This window comes from Quercus suber, unplaced genomic scaffold (assembly GCF_002906115.3).
Source record: "Quercus suber isolate HL8 unplaced genomic scaffold, Cork oak 2.0 scaffold_19, whole genome shotgun sequence".
In the NCBI taxonomy this organism is placed as follows: domain Eukaryota; kingdom Viridiplantae; phylum Streptophyta; class Magnoliopsida; order Fagales; family Fagaceae; genus Quercus; species Quercus suber.
In genome coordinates, this window is record NW_027069484.1 from 1,495,468 (window position 1) to 1,511,545 (window position 16,078).

The following is a 16,078-nucleotide window of genomic DNA, read 5'->3' on the forward strand; positions in this document are numbered from 1 at the left end:
TAGCCAATTTTTTGGCTTTTATACTTTTTTTATCGTCAGTAGTTTACATCCGTCAGTGCGGAATCTTACTACTTAGCCAATTTTTTGGCTTTTATACTTTTTTTATCGTCAGTAGTTTACATCCGTCAGTGCGGAATCTTACTACTTAGCCAATTTTTTGGCTTTTGTTAAATCCATTGAGCGAGCCTGTATAAACACAAATATTGGCTGAATAATCTGTTTATTGAGTATTATTGACGAATACGTCCTTACATTACATCTACTGATGGTATTTCTTCAAATGTTCAATGTTCCATGGTCTTGGGAGTCTTTGTCCGTCTAAGGTCTCCAGATGGTAGCTGCCTTGCCTGGAGTAGTGAATGACTTTGTACGGTCCTTCCCAAGTAGGGCCGAGCTTTCCTTGGGCTGGATTTTTGGTGGCCGGGGTTACTTTGCGCAGGACGAGGTCTCCTATGTCGAGTCGCCTGAGCTTCACCCTTTTGTTGTAGTATTCAGCCATCTTCTTCTGGTATCCCGTCATCCTGCTGAAGGCTTTGTCTCGTACTTCGTCAAGGCAGTCTAGATCGACTCGCAACAAATCGTCATTCTCTTCTTCGTTGAATGCTTCCCGTCGGGTACTGGTGACTCCGACTTCGACAGGGATTACTGCTTCTGTACCGTATGTAAGCCTGAATGGGGTTTCTCCCGTCGGCGTCCTGGCCGTGGTTCTGTAGGCCCACAGGACGTTGGGTAGTTCTTCTGGCCAGGCACCTTTCGCATCGTCCAGCCTGGCCTTTATGATCCTGAGCAACGTGCGGTTCGTTACCTCCGTCTGTCCATTCGCTTGGGGGTGGCCTGGCGACGAGAATTGGTTCTTGATGCCTAGGCCTGAGCAGAAGTCCCTGAAACCCTGGCAATCAAATTGTCGTCCGTTGTCTGATATGATCGTCCTTGGGATCCCGAACCTGCATATTATATTCTTCCAGACGAAGCCCTGGATTCTGGTTTCGGTGATGGTCGCCAGTGCCTCTGCTTCAACCCATTTAGTGAAATAATCAATAGCAACTAGCAAAAATTTTACCTGACCTTTTCCCTGAGGCAGGGGGCCAACAATGTCGATTCCCCATTGCGCAAACGGCCATGGGGATGTTATCGTCGTCAGCTTTTCTGATGGCAGGGATTGGACATTCCCGAACCTCTGACATTTGTCACATCTCTTGACGAACCTTGACGCATCGTCCTGCATGGTTGGCCAGAAGTACCCAGTTCGCATAATCTTTCTTACCAGGGATCTCGGCCCAGCGTGGTCCCCGCAGATCCCTTCGTGTACCTCTCTCATGATGTATTCTGCCTCTCCTTCGTCAACGCACCTCAAGTATGGCATGGAAAAACCTCTCTTGTATAGGGCGTCATTGAGAATCGTGAATCTGGCGGCTCTCTTCTTGATCTTCCTGGCTTCGTCTACGTCCTGGGGCAGGTGTCCATCCTGGAGAAAAGACATTATGGGTGTCATCCAGCTGCTTTCGCCCCGGACTGCAAATGTTAAAACTTCTTCTATGCTGGGGTTTTTCTGCATCTCCATCATCAGGTCTGTCCTTGACTCCGCTTCATCTGACGAGGCTATTTTTGACACTTCGTCCGCGGCCCTATTCTGGCTTCTTGGAATTTGGGCGAACTCCACTTTTTCGAATTCTTTCGTCAAGTGGTTCGTCAATTTGAGGTATTTCTGCATTCGTTCCTCTTTCGCTTCATATTCCCCTTTTACCTGACCGATTACTAGCTTTGAGTCGTTCTGGATCAGCAGGTTCCTGGCCCCAAGCTCTTTCCCTAGCCTTAGGCCCGTCAGGATTCCTTCGTATTCCGCCTCGTTGTTAGTTGCAGGGAATTTCAGCCGGACTCCGTACTTCAATGTTTCCCCGTTGGGGGTAGTTATGACTACCCCTACTCCCCCTCTTTTTTGAGCTGACGAGCCATCAGTTTGTATCATCCAGGTCTCGTCTCTGCTGGCACGATTGGGCTCGTCTAGATACGTGAACTCGGCTATGAAGTCTGCCAGAGCTTGTGCTTTAATGGCCGTCCTTGGATGGTACTCTACGTCGAATTGGCTGAGTTCGACAGCCCACTGGATCATCCTCCCCGCGGCTTCTGGCTTGCTCATTGACTTCTTGATGGGCTGATCCGTCATCACTAAGATTGGATTCGCCTGGAAGTATTGCCTGAGCTTGCGCGAGGCTACAATTAAGGCGAATGTGATTTTCTCGATCTTCGGGTACCTGGACTCAGCCCCTTGGAAGGCTTGGCTGACGTAATAAACCGGGAGCTGTTTCCTATCCTCTTCTCGGATTAGCGCTGCACTGACTGCTGTAGATGATACAGCTAAATACAAATACAAATTCTCACCTTCCTTTGACGGACTCAGGAGTGGCGGGTGGCTGAGGTAAAGCTTGAGCTCCTGGAATGCTGCTTCGCATTCGTCAGTCCATTCGAAAGCCTTCTTCAGGGTCTTAAAGAAGGGTAAGCATTTATCTGTTGCTCTGGAAACGAACCTGTTCAGCGCGGCAATCCGGCCCGTGAGCTTCTGGACCTCCTTGACGGTCTTAGGGGAGGCCATGTTGATTATCGCCTGTACTTTCTCGGGATTCGCTTCTATCCCTCTTTGGGACACCATGAATCCCAGGAATTTTCCTGAGGCAACGCCAAAAACGCATTTACCAGGGTTCAGCTTCATCTGGTATCGTTTGAGTGTTTCGAATGTCTCCTTCAGATCGTCCAGATGGGCAGGCTCCTCTTTGCTCTTGACGAGCATATCGTCAACGTACACCTCCATGTTCCTGCCTATCTGCTTGACGAACATTTTATTTACCAATCTCTGGTACGTTGCCCCAGCGTTCTTCAGTCCGAACGGCATTACATTGTAACAGTAGAGCCCTTGACTCGTGATGAAGGCGGTTTTCTCCTGGTCCTCGTCAGCCATCTTTATCTGGTTGTACCCCGAGAACGCGTCCATGAACGTCAATAGCTTGTGTCCAGCTGTGGAGTCTACGAGCTGGTCTATTCTTGGGAGGGGAAAGCTGTCCTTCGGGCAGGCCTTGTTCAGGTCCGTGAAGTCTACGCACATCCTCCATTTCCCAGTGGCTTTCTTTACCAGGACGACGTTTGTGAGCCAATCTGGATAATATACTTCCCTGATGAAGCCTGCCGCCAATAGTTTGCTCACTTCGTCAGCGACAGCTTGGTCTCTTTCTGGTGCAAAAGCTCTTCGTCTTTGCTTGACGGGCTTCCTTTCTGGATTCACATTCAACCTGTGTTGGATGGTCTCAGGAGATATGCCTGGCATGTCGTCATGGTTCCAGGCAAAGACGTCCAAGTTCTCCCGAAGAAACTTTACGAGCTCCGTTCTCATCCCGGGGCTTAGGGTCGTCCCTATTCTGGTTGTTTTTGTCGCTTCCCCTTCGATCAACTCTACCGTTTCCAGTTTTTCCACTTTTGCTTCCTCTTTTTCTTCTACGATCCACGTGTGGTTCTCCTTAGCTGCGAGAACAGCTTGATAACATTCCCGGGCCAGCACTTGGTCTCCTATAATTTCACCAACACCGTCATCCGTTGGGAACTTCATCTTCAAGCAATACGTGGATGTGGACGCCTTCCACTTGTTGAGTGCTGGCCTTCCAATGATAACATTATAGGATGATGGGCTGTCTACTACCAGAAAGTCTATCTGACGAGTCAGCTGTTTTGGGTCCGTCCCTACTGTGACTGTCAGCGTCACTATGCCCCTAGGATACACTCTATCACCGCTGAAGCTAACGAGCGGAGAGTCGAATGGACGAAGTCTCTTGGGTTCCAGCCTTAGCTGTTGGAATGCTGAAAAGTAAATGATATCAGCAGAGCTGCCATTGTCCACTAGGACCCTCTTTGTGTTGAACCCTTCTATAGTGAGATTTATAACCAAGGGATCATTGTGTGGCTGTTTTACCCCTCGGAGTCACTTTCGTTGAAGGTCATATCTTGATCGGTTCGTCTCTGCTTTGGCAGGCGTGTCACGTAGACGCTATTCACTTGTCGTTGACGTGTTTTCTTGAGCGACTTGAATGAGCCCTAGTGGTAGGCCCCCCGGCGATCGTCTGTATTTCCCCGACTACGTTTTAAGGGGGTTGTGACTGACGGCCGTCGTTCCGGGAGGAGGCCCCTGTTGGTGTTTGTTTTCTTCTCGGAATTTGCTGTGTTCCCCTTCTTTACAAATTTCTGCAACTTCCCCCTCCGTATCAATTCTTCTATCTGTTCTTTAAGATCCCTACAATCTTCAGTGTAGTGGCCGTGATCTTTGTGGAATCGGCAATATTTACTTTTGTCGCGGACGTTGGGAGATGAGTGTAGTGGTCGTGGCCACTTAAGATAATGCTCGTCCTTAATCTGCCCAAAATTTTGTTAACAGGCATAACGAGAGGGGTGAATTTTACTGTCCGTGGACTTTTGTCGTCATTCCTTTTGACTCCGTCACTGATTCGACGTTCTGGACGATCGCGCTTCTGCCCTCTGCGATCATCTTCTTTTCTTCCTTTGTCCCCTGGTCTGTCCTCATCCTTGATAGCAGCCAATGCGTCTTCAGCGTTCATGTACTTCTGTGCCTTGAGGAGCATTTCAGCCATCGTCTTTGGGGGTTCTTTGCGAGTGAGCTGACCAGATCCCTGGACCTCAGCCCTGCCTTGAAGGTCGTCAGTTGTACCATATCGTCGGCTTCGTCCACCTCCAGTGTTTCCTCGTGAAACGTTGTACATATGACCTCAAGGTTTCTTTTTCGCCCTGCCTGACGGTAAGCAAATGGTCAGCGGTCCTCTTTGGTCGTTGTCCTCTAATGAAGTGACGTAGGAAAGCGTTGCTCAACTGGTCGAACGTATCGATTGACGATGTTGGCAACTTCGTGAACCACTCTCGGGCTGCCCCCTTGAGTGTAGTAGGGAAGGAGCGACATAAGATTTCATCTGGGGGCTGTTGTAGTCCCAGGGTCGTCTTGAAGGTGTTCAGATGATCTTGAGGGTCCTTCAGCCCGTCGAAGGACTCGAGCTGAGGTAACCAAATTTCGTCGGCACTGGGCAGTCGAGAACCGCTGTTGTGAATGGTGAATCCGTCGCCCGGACCATCCGATCCACACTCCGCTCTGTTTTCTCTTTGATGGCGTTTCTAGTTCTCCATCTCCTTCCTCATCTCCCTAAGAATATCTGAATTTTGCTCGACGGGAGTGTTAGGCCTTCGATGGTCACTTCTTCTGTTGCTATCCCCCTCATCTTCCTGATTTCCCTTCGAACGATTGTCCTCTTGCTGAAGCCGTAACCTCAATTCTTGGTTTTGCTTAGTTAGTTACGGTGGCTGCAAGGGCTTGAACTTGCTGAGCTAGGGTTGCAGCGTCTTGATTAGACTCCATCTTGAAAAGAACAAGGATAGGGAACCACTGTTTTAGGTCTGAACACGAAAATAATGTCGATTTCCACAGACGGCGCCAAACTGATGAAGTGTGACTTCGTCAGCCAATGAAGTGTGACTTCGTCAGCCAATTAATGCAATCAGAGACGAACTGAAACCTCGTCCTTGATCTTTCCTGATGGATGGTCACCGGTGTGGTGCCTGCCACAACGTCTCCGATGCTAAAGTCAGTGTCGAGAATTATATGAGAGCAAAACAAACACACCGCATCAATGTAAAAGAAATGTTCATACCTCTCCCGTTGGGGGATGTGAAGGATTTATATATGTTGTTGTAGATTTTAGCCGTTGGGTGATTTATGGTGCTTTAACTTCTCTCTGCATAACGCCTGCTGGCATTATTAAGTGGCTTTAAGTTGGTCCCAACGGTCTATTCGTCTGGATGTGTAACCGCCCCTTATCATTTACTGATGGTAATGATGGAGGGGATACTCTCGTCAATGACGTGTGTTCTCGTCACTATCGATCTTCCTCGTCGTCGGCCTTACCTCTTGCAGGATCTATTTCGTCAGTCCCATCAGTGATATTCCTCGTTACACCACTGGTCATCTCCTTAGAAGAAACATTCAAGATACCATTAGTGTCAATATTAAAACAAACGTTTATTCTAGCGACACCCCTGGGTGCTGGAGGAATACCAGAAAGATTAAATTGTCCCAATAAGTTGTTATCACAAGTTCTTGCTCTTTCACCCTCGTAAATTGAGATCAATGCAGAAGTTTGGTTGTCAGAGACAGTGTAGTACCCCTCCTTCTCAGTAGGAATGGCGGTATTCCTTGGAATCACAATACTCATCTCCGTTCCTTTAACACTTACACCAAGGACAGAGGGGTGACATCTAAGAGCACGAGGTCTTGCAGTTTCTCATCTCTTATACCAGTCAAGATTGCAGCTTGAACAGCTGCTCCATAAGCTACAGCCTCCTCTGGATTAAGGCTCTTGCAAAGCTCCTTCCCATCAAAGAAGTCTTGCAACAACTGCTGCACCTTGGGAATTCGGGAAGAACCACCCGAAAGAACAACAACATGGACGCAGCTCTTATCCATCATAGCATCAGTCAAGCACGTCTCCACAATAGTGATGCACTTCCTGAATAAATCCATATTGAGTTCTGAAAATTTGGCACGGGTAATAGTTGAAAAGAAATCAATACCATTATATAAAGAATCGACTTCAATGCTAGTCTCAATTGCAGAAGAAAGAATCCTCTTTGCTTTCTCACAAGCAGTTCGCAACCTTCTAAGAGCTCTGGAATTCCCACTAATGTCCACCTTGTGTTGCCTCTTAAATATTTCAACAAAGTGCTTTACCACTCGGTTATCAAAGTCTTCACCTCCAAGGTGAGTGTCACCAGCAACGGCCTTCACTTGGAAAACACTCTTTTCAATGGTAAGTAATGAGACATCTGCAGTACCACCACCGAAATCAAAAATCAGCACATTTCTCTTGCCATTGCTATCTGCAATCTTGTCTAGACCATTAGCAATGGCTGCAGCAGTTGGTTCATTGATTATACGCAGGACATTCAGGCCTGCAATGCCTCCAGCATCCTTTGTAGCCTTACGCTGGGAGTCATTGAAGTAGGCAGGGACAGTAATAACCGCATTCTTCACAGTTGTGCCCAGGTAGGTTTCAGCAATCTCACGCATCACTCTAAGGACCATAGATGAGATTTCTTCCGCAGCAAAGTGCTTCTCTTCGCCCTTATAGTTGACAACGATCATAGGCTTGTCATGAAGACCACAAATGACCTTGAAAGGCCAAAGCTTGATATCTTCCTGAACTAAAGAATCGCTGAATCTCCTACCAATCAATCGCTTCGCATCTACATGACAATACCATTTTGAGGAATTAAAAAATGATTTGACAAAAATAAAGCATAAAGAGCAGAAAATAAAATTTTCATTTCTTGTGAATTTTAGGAACGAAAGAGAACATTTTCTAGCTCATATAGGCCTGATTAAATAGAAAAAAGAAAAGAAAGAATTAACAATTAATTTGCAGCTTTAGCTAGTACTGTTTGACCCAAACACAATTTAATAAAAAATAAAAATCAATTTATTTGGAATTATTATTTAATGCCGCAAGCTAACGATGGATGTGATCAAAGTTAAATTCACGAATAACCTTATTATTAATGGGAATAGAACATTAACCAAAAAAAAACCTTTGGTCAAGATTACATTACTATTTAACTGAAGTTACCCAAAAAATCAGCTAGGTTATAAATTATTTTACTATAGTACGTCTAGAAATAAGTTTTCAATTTTTAATAAAATAAGTAGTATTTAATTACATAAATCTCTTGCTAAATTTTGTAACATTTATTTTTTAGTTTTTAGTTTTCATTTTGTACTGTTCACGTTCTGAATTTTGTATATTTAGATAACCCTCTTACTTATTTTTTATTTTTATTTTGATCGCTGATATATGAATCTCTTACTAACAAAAAAAAAAAAAAAAAAAAAAAAAAACAATTATACTCTTAAAACTTTTAGATTACCGAAGATGGAGTTGGTGGGGTTCCTGGCGACCTGGATCTTGGCGGCATCACCTACCAAGCGCTCTGTCGGAGTGAAAGCAACATAGGAGGGAGTGGTCCTGTTACCCTGATCATTAACTATTATCTCTACTCTTTCATTTTGCCACACTGCCACGCACGAGTTCGTCGTTCCCAGATCAATCCCTATCGCCGGACCCTCTCCATGGTCGGACATTGTCGTCGGGAATAGAAGCCCAAAGACTTTTGTTAATCAAAACTAAAGTAGATGAGAGTAGACTATGATGCACTTTAGAACTGAAAGGTTGAAGGCCCTAAATACTTAACATGCACATGAACGGGTGCTTTTAGAAAAAAGCAAAACGAAAAAGAAGAAAGCAATATGTATGAGACACTTTTGATAATGAAAGGTTAAAGACGGTACAATCTCCTTTAACCTTTTTTTTCTTTTTCTTGACAGGCTATATCCCTTAACCTCGAAGTTTCCTCCTTTCCATTTTTTTTTTTTTTTTTGACTGAAAACGTAGAATTTGTATTAAAATAATGAGATAAAAGTATAAAGTTGTAAGTAAGGGTCCTAATGTGCTAAACATACTTGCCTGACACCTGGGATAGAGAAAAAGAAAAAAACAAAAAACATCATTACACCCATCCCTTCAAACAACTAATATGTACGTTGGTTTGCCAACTTTTGATATTCATGCAAAATGGACATAGCCTCGCGAATGATAGTTTCAGGACCAGAATGGAAGTCCTCAAAACAAAACTTGTTATGTGTCCTTCATATTGCCTATGCAGCAATCGTCCATCACTCAAATATGTTGTTGTTAAATTTTATCAAATATTTAACAGATATAAGAATACATTTTATAATAAAAAATAAAATTACAAAAAATAAAATTATATCTTTATTACTATTAGATGAATTATTATTTTTTAAAAGCATCGTTGAACTAATTCAAATATTTGGAGGAACTCTTATTTTTATAGACTAAATTTTGAAAACATTATGATAAAGCGTAAGCTCGTTAGTCAGTAGATGGAGCCAATCCATAGTTCACATGTATGTCTTTTCAAGGATGGTCACCGATGTAGTGTCTATCACAACCAGGGGCGGAGCCAAGGGGGGGCGAGAGGGGACAAGTGCCCCTCCTAACTCCTCCTGAAAAGTCCCCTAAATTATAGCATTTAGGTTCCTTTCTTGAATGCTTTGCCCAACATAGGAAAAAAAAAAATTCAAAAAGACAAAATGCTGAATACAAAATGTCTTGTTATAGAAAAACAATCCTGGCACGTAAAAATAAAATGGGAAAAAGTTGTATAGATCACCCCACTTACAATAGTACTACTTATTTTCTCTTTTAAGCTTTTATATTGTCCAAATTTATAGCTTATCACCATATATGACACTTTACTGTTTAATTAAATTTTCTTCTGTTATCCTTCTTTTTATTTTTTTTAATTATTTTTGGGTTTTTTTTTTCACCAAACTGATGGTGGTCTTAAATTTTACACTCTTTTTTATTATTATTTTTATATAGAAAAGATAAACTACCTAATGTCCCAGTACGGTATTGAAATTCTCAAACCTCCAGTTTCCATTTTTTCTCCTTCTTGACTTTTTAGTTTCCAATTTTATATAGGTTATTGCTATACCTTTTTAACTTTGATTATTAGTGACTATGCAATGGTTTCAAAATATAAAACGTCAAATACTATAGAGCAAATTAAATTTGTGATGAAAAGATAAACTATAGTTTATAGTTACATTAAATTTTGTATAACAATTATAGTTATTTACAATTGTTTATTTATTAGGTTATTAATATTGATTAGTTTTTTTTAAGGTTATTTTAGTTTAATATTGTCTTTAAACCTTGCCCCCCCAAACTAAAATCCTAACTCCGCCATTGATCACAACATCTCCGATGTTAAAGTTAATATAAAGGAGCTTTAAGTAAAACAGAATAGCAAAATGGTAGCAAAATTATCTCAATACTTTCTCATACCTTTGTGTTGATATTGTGAGGGCCTTATATATGTTTTTGCAGCTCTTGACCATTGGAGTAGTTATGTGGTCTTAATGTCCATCTTGGTAACGTTTTATGCTTTGTAATGTGACTTCAACGCATTCCAATGGCTCATACAGCTGGCTCTGTAACTACTTCGGGTGTAATTAGTTGTATTGAATGGTCTGGTTGTCTTCGTCAGTGATGCGGGTATTTGTTCAATTCGTCCGAGGATGTCCTCCTTCGTAATTGTTGAGATCGTCTTTGAGAGATAAATTCGTTAGTCCCGTTACATTATATACATTTTTAAAAAATTCAAAATTTGGGGGGGGTGGGCCACCCCTCAATACAGCTCCACCGATTCTTTATGGCTAACATGTGAGTGCACAATAATTTTAAAAAGAAAAAAAGAAAAAAGAAAACAAAAGAAGAGAAACTGGAAAATTTCCGAAAATAAGTTTTTTTTTTTCTTTTTCCTTTTCTTTTAAGGAGTATACCATACACGAGCAAAAAATTGTGTTTTTGGTGAATGAAAATTTAGAACATAAAACTTTATCTGTGATCAAATACAGTCCGAAAAAGGTAGTTCTAACAGTCGCCAAAATAATAATCCATGTATAAGCAAGAGCCAAGAAGACAGGCTTAGACAAACGCAATATATAATATGACTACCAAGAATATACATTGATGTTGGTAAGTAAAAAACCAAGTTTTTTAGAATTAAAAAACCCTCTGGTGTATCAGTTCGCGGAACAGAGATGTCTGTTTTGATTCCAAGAAATACTGCTATTCCCACGAGGAAGAAGGGGTTCTTCACCACCACGGTTGACAATCAAACTTCTGTACCTTGTTTGTTTACGAGGGTGAAAGAGCTAGAGTTGAGAACAACAACTTCTTGGGAGGATTTATACTTTCTGGCATTCCTCCAGCACCCAGGGGTGTTGCTCGGATAAAAGTTTGTTTTGAAATTGATGCTAATGGCATCTTAAATGTTTCTGCAGATGACTATCACCAATGACAAGGCAAGGTTGTCCACTGAAGAGATTGAGAGGATTGTCCAAGACGCAAAGAGATTCAAGGCTGAAGATGATGGTCACAGGAAGAAAATTAAGGCTAAGGAAGCTCTAGAGAACTTTGCCTACAACATGAGGAATACTATCATAGATAAGAAGATTGGTTCCAAGCTTGACCCTGCGTTTAAGAAGAAGATTGAGGATGCTATTGAAGAGGTGATTCAATGGTTAGATGATCTCCAGCTCGTGGATTCACAGCTGTATCATGACACGCTGAAATGGCTTGAGGGCATTTGCAGTCCCATAAACATTTCTGGAAAGCAATAACAAATTTGTAACAAAATGATGATGGTCAATATAATCTACCGCAGCACCTTATCATTTATAATAAGTTCCTTTATTGTATATATATTTTTGGATTTTAAAGTTTAAAATTATAAAGCGTTTCTAATATATTTCTATAAAAAGAATAAATTAAGTTGGTCTAAACTCTAAAGAAATCCCAAAAAATTAGAAATTTAATGAAAAATTAATCATAAATGAATTTTGGGATTTAAAAGAATATTGAACTATACATCGATCTCGATGTGATTAAGTTGAAATGTGCTAAGAACAAAATATCCTATCATATCTTTTTTTTTTTTTTTTCAACAATGGATAGACGCTAATTTTTCTTTTCAATTATCATGTATTAATTTAGTCTTGAATTTTAGTATAACTCTAATTCTTAAACAATGATTTTTTTTCTTTTTTTTTTTTTCATGATTTTGCCCCTTAAGATAAACTCTTGGCTCTGTTCCTGCAATGAAAATTTATCCTTCATGGAGGAAGTGTGCGTGAGCTTGGAGATATTGTTTCTATTGCTTTAGCTAGATTCTTTGAATTTCCTAATAGATTGCAATACCAATTTGTCCAACCTTTTGTGCATATGATCTCTATGCAAGATTTGGATGTGATTCATTGGACTTCTCCAATGCAAAAGAAGGTTTAAGTTAATTGGTGTCTACTGGATAATCACGGTTTGCTATTCTAAGCATATCAAGGACTCTATAGATACTGTGCGTCTATGCCTTTATATATAGGGTATGATGCATAAAGCTTTCATAAAAATGTCTCATAGTACTAATTCATCTACTTCAAAAGTCTTGATCTGTTCCAAAAAATGAAGTCTTTGAATTCTGTTCCGACAAAAGAAATTGTTGTAACAATGGCCAACAAGCAAGGAGAGGGCCGGCATTGGGATCGATCTGGGTGCGTACAACGATTCATGTGTGGCATGTGGCAAAATGAAAGAGTAGAGATAATAGTGAATGATCAGGTAACAGGACACTCCCTCCTATTTGCTTTCTCTTCTGCCCATGGTGGTGTGCCGCCAGAACCAGGTTGCAGGAACCCCACCAACTCTGTTTTCGGTAATCTACAAAGGTTTTTTTTTTTTTTTTTTTTTNGCATTCACCTATCAAAAAAAAAAAAATACTAGCATTCAAATATTCTTACTTTTAAAAAAAAAAAAAAAAGCATTTAAATATCATAACTTCATCTATTGAATTCTATTCAGGGTTCAATGTCGGAGAATAAGAATTCACAACTTCAATAATAAAAATCATTTGAAAAACCAAAAATCTGTTTTCCATTTTTGCATCAATTATGAATTATTTGCTTTAGTAACTGTAATGATCAAGATTTTAATTAAAGTCATGTTTATAAATTTCAAACTTGTTTTATTAGCTCTAATCAAATTTAAAATTTTAACGTGAGATCACAATGTTATTAAAAGCAGCTTCAAGTACATGTTGCATGTAAAGTTTGGGGTAATTTTGATTTTGCTCCCCTAAAATTTCAATATTTTGATTTTCTCTCCTAACGTCAGGTATCATCATTTGGATTTGCTTTCCATCAATGTGTTGTGCCTTATAAAAAAAACTCCTTGCCCGAGGAGAGGGCTCATAATGATCTTCAGTTAGCTGTTAAGTACGAAATCAATTAAAACAATTTCAAAGATAGAGGGTGTATGACAGTTCCAAACATAGTGGGTTCAAATCAACGCAATTTCAAACATAGAAGGTGTAAGATACAAACATAGGGGGCAATATTGCGGCACCAATCTTATACACTTAAGACAACTAGGCACAACACAAAGTTGGAAGGGAAAGACTACTCATGATACTTAATGGTATGGGAGCATATTGAAAATTTGAAAATTTAAGGAGTAAAATCAAAATAACCCCAAATTTGGGTCTTATTTACAATTTAATCTTGATTTTTCCTTTGTTCTCTCTCCTTTATACTATCTTATTAGGATCATGAGCTACTGAATGTTCGCTTCAATTTCTTAAATTCACGAATAAAAAGTATACTCGTAAAATAAAAAAACTCAATATATAATGCTTCGTGTGCATTAAGATTGTATTATTCATCTACTATTTGACGTATCTGTTTCTTAAAAGGGAAATTATTTTGTAGATGCAAAGAGGTTGATCGGTAGGAGATTCAGTGATCCCTTGGTTCAGAGTGATATCAAACTTTAGCCATTCAAGGTCATTGAAGGTCCTGGTGATAAGCCTATGATTGTGGTCAACTATAAAGGCGAAGAGAAGCACTTTGCTGCTAAGGAAATCTCATCTATGGTCCTAATAAAGATACGTGAAATAGCTGAAGCCTACCTAGGCAAAACTGTGAAGAATGCAGTTGTTACTATCCCCGCCTACTTCAGTGACTCCTAGCGTAGGGCTACAAAGGATGCCGGAAGCATTGCAAGCCTAAATGTCCTGCGTATAATCAATGAACCAACTACTGCAGCCCTTGCTTACGGTCTAGACAAGATTGCAAATAACATTGGCAAGAGTAATGTATTGATTTTTTGATTTGGGTGTTGGCACTACAGATGTCTCACTACTTACCATTGAAAAGGTTATCTGTGAAGTGAAGGCTGTTGCTGGAGACACTCACCTTGGAGGTGAGGACTTTGATAACCGAATGGTGAATCACTTTGTTGAAATATTTAAGAGGCAACACAAGGTGGACATTAGTGGGAATTCCAAAGCTCTTAGGAGGTTAGAAACTGCTTGTGAGAAGCAAAGAGGATTCTTTCTTTTGCAATTGAGACTTGCATTGAAGTCGATTCTTTATATAATGGTATTGATTTTTTTTTTTCAAATATTACCCGTGCCAAATTTGCAGAATTCAATATGGATTTATTCAGGAAGTACATCAATATTGTGGAAAGTGTCTATTTTTAAATCTCATAAAAAATTGTTGTTCTTTTAGTGAAGACCACTTGGCACATTACCAGCTTCTAAAACTTTTTTTTTTTTTTTGATAGGTGAATGCTAGTATTAAACATTCTTAAGGTGATTTTTTTTTTTTTTAGTTTCAATTAGCTTAATTGGTCTGATGGTTAAATAAGAGATTTAAGATTTAATGTCATTTTTTATTAAGAGCAGACGTTATAAATTGAAACTCTAAAAAATATATATTTTTTTTATTTTATGAAAATTTTTAAAGAAATTAAAGTGATGAGCATTAAGAACAAAATTTAACAATGATTACAAACAGCCCGACATACATCTAAATAAATTTTGCTTTCCAAAAAACTTGTTGGTAACAAGTTTTGTGGCTACGCAAGTGCAAATAATAAGATCAGATATTCAACTAGTTGGTATTTTATGATGTGTTTATAACATCTAAGATTCAAAATTTCCTTTTTCAGTTGTAACTATGAAATTATAATTTAAAAAAAAAAAAAAAAACTCATTTTATGAAATTGTTAGCAATTTTGTGGGTGTATGTGAAGTTAAGTTGTTAGTGAGAGTGGTATTTATTAAGATTTTAAGTAAATAAACAAATAAATCTTTATTTCAAAACAATACCCATAAAATATGTCAACCAGCAAATAACATATATTGATACTTGAAAGTGAAAGTTAAGATTTTAAGTAAAAATAAAAATAAATGAAAATTTTTTATTAATCCCTTTATTTTATTTGAAAGGAAAAAATGTTCATTGAAGATTACCAAAGACAGAGTTGGTGGGGTTCCTAGCAACCTGGTTCTTGGCGGCAACACCTACTGAGCGCTCCATAGGAGTGAAAGCAATATAGGAGGGAGTGGTCTTGTTACCCTGATCATTCACTATTATCTCTACTCTTTCATTTTGCCACATTGCCACACATGAATTCGTTGTACGCACCCAGATCGATCCCAACCGCTGGGCCCTCTCCTTGCTTGTTGGCCATTGTTACAACAATTTCCAAGGCCTCTTTTCCAAAACAGAACTTCAACGACTCTCTTTCTTTTTGGCCCCTGAGGACAAGGAAGTTCAAAGACTTTAGTAAACCAAAACGAAGTAGATGAATGAATACTATGAGACTACACTTCAGCAATGAAAATTGATAAGGGGAAATCATAGCACACAGCACCATAGGCTTAGCCCGTCGGCTTCTACTCAGGCTGAAGGGTTAAGTCATGAAGGATGCTGACTCTAACGCTGACGAACAGGGACAGGCTAACGGGGAAGGAAATCCGCGAAGAGCTTAAGGGGCTGATTTCGTTCAAAGGCTGATAACCCTTTATGGCTGAAGGGAATGAGACAAGCTGATGGGTCAGAGGCCGACGGTTCTAATAAAACCATGACTTGTACTCCACGCTCAAATGATAGAGTCCTATAAGGAAAGGATTCTGCAATCGACGCTCATAAGGATTCCTATATGGAAAAGACTTCTACTCCAAGAAAGAGAGGTCAACCCTCTACTACTATAAAAGCCCCAATACTCTGATAAATCGAGGTACGCATAATTAATCCCTCTCTAGCACTCTAGAGTTTAAAGAAGTTCTAACTTGACCTTCAGAGAGTATTTGGCCGGCTCCACATCGGTGCTCTCTATTAGGTCCTCTTTTCTTTGTGCAGGTGTCGCTTCGAGGGTACGAGCATTGTGCAACTCACTGTTGATATTTTTGGCATCATCAGTTGGCGCCGTCTGTGGGAAACTCGTAATTAAGCCATACTGTCGTTTCCCGGACTAAAGGGTTGCATGGTACTCACTCGCTCAATGGCGACTACTAATGACGTACAAGGAGAGGAACCACCCACGACTGCCCT

General features: G+C 40.1%; 2 pseudogenes; one reads left to right on the plus strand and one right to left on the minus strand.

Moving 5' to 3' along the window:
* Positions 1-5,231: 5,231 nt before the first annotated feature.
* LOC111998004 (heat shock cognate 70 kDa protein-like) lies at positions 5,232-8,383 on the minus strand (annotated as a pseudogene).
* Positions 8,384-10,726: 2,343 nt separating this feature from the next.
* On the plus strand, positions 10,727-14,220 carry LOC136062775 (heat shock cognate 70 kDa protein-like; annotated as a pseudogene).
* Positions 14,221-16,078: the final 1,858 nt, after the last annotated feature.